Source organism: Panulirus ornatus, chromosome 37 (assembly GCF_036320965.1).
Source record: "Panulirus ornatus isolate Po-2019 chromosome 37, ASM3632096v1, whole genome shotgun sequence".
Classification (NCBI taxonomy): Eukaryota; Metazoa; Arthropoda; class Malacostraca; order Decapoda; family Palinuridae; genus Panulirus; species Panulirus ornatus.
In genome coordinates, this window is record NC_092260.1 from 27,954,699 (window position 1) to 27,955,333 (window position 635).

Consider the following 635-nt stretch of genomic DNA (forward strand, 5'->3'; position numbering starts at 1 on the left):
GCCATGGCGACTTCACCTGGCGAGCGGTCGGTCGAGGTAAAATCTGTGTATAAGAGCTCCTCTGTGTGTATGGGTAGCGAGAGCGTGAGGCGGTTGGTCCTCTCCTGGCGTTGAGCACAACACTTCGTTCCTGTCCTTGTGTGTGTGTCTCTTTCGCTCTTTCTCTCTCTCTCTCTCTCTCCCTCTCTTTCTCTCTCTCTCTCTCTCTCCCCCTCTCTTTCTCTCTCTCTCTCTCTCTCTCACAGTCAGTCACCTCCGGGGGGTGGTCGGGTCGGTGGCTCTTGCGAGGTGTTGCGGGGCCGTTTGCTACTCAGGTGAGGAGGACGCCTGTTATATATAGCTGGTGGACAGCGGCGCACCGCCCCCACCGTCCCCACGCACGCGCGTCGCCGCCCACTTCGCCCACATCCCACCCACACCTTCTGTCACGCTGGCCAGGATTTTTGAGGAAGGGGATCCTCCCTCCTTCTAAATACTCTAAATACCCGGTAGTCAGCCTAAGGAGCCAAGCAGCATATAGGAATGCCATGTGGGGCGAGAGTCTCTCTCTCACTCCCTCTACTGACGGGTGAGGAGAGCGCCCGGGCAGGATTTCGACGCCAGTAGGACACTCTCGACGACGCAGGTCCTTCCCT

The 635-nt window shown here is 58.4% G+C and overlaps 1 protein-coding gene across 1 annotated transcript in view; it reads right to left on the reverse strand.

The window, feature by feature from the left end:
• LOC139760646 (U-scoloptoxin(11)-Sm5a-like) overlaps positions 1 to 321 on the reverse strand; it is a 22,288-nt gene extending 21,967 nt beyond the window's left edge. The window contains exon 1 of the mRNA XM_071684073.1: positions 1 to 321. This exon is cut by the window's left edge and continues 225 nt beyond it. The gene's annotated coding sequence lies outside the window, so the exon portion shown is untranslated.
• Between the last annotated feature and the right edge of the window lie 314 nt (positions 322 to 635).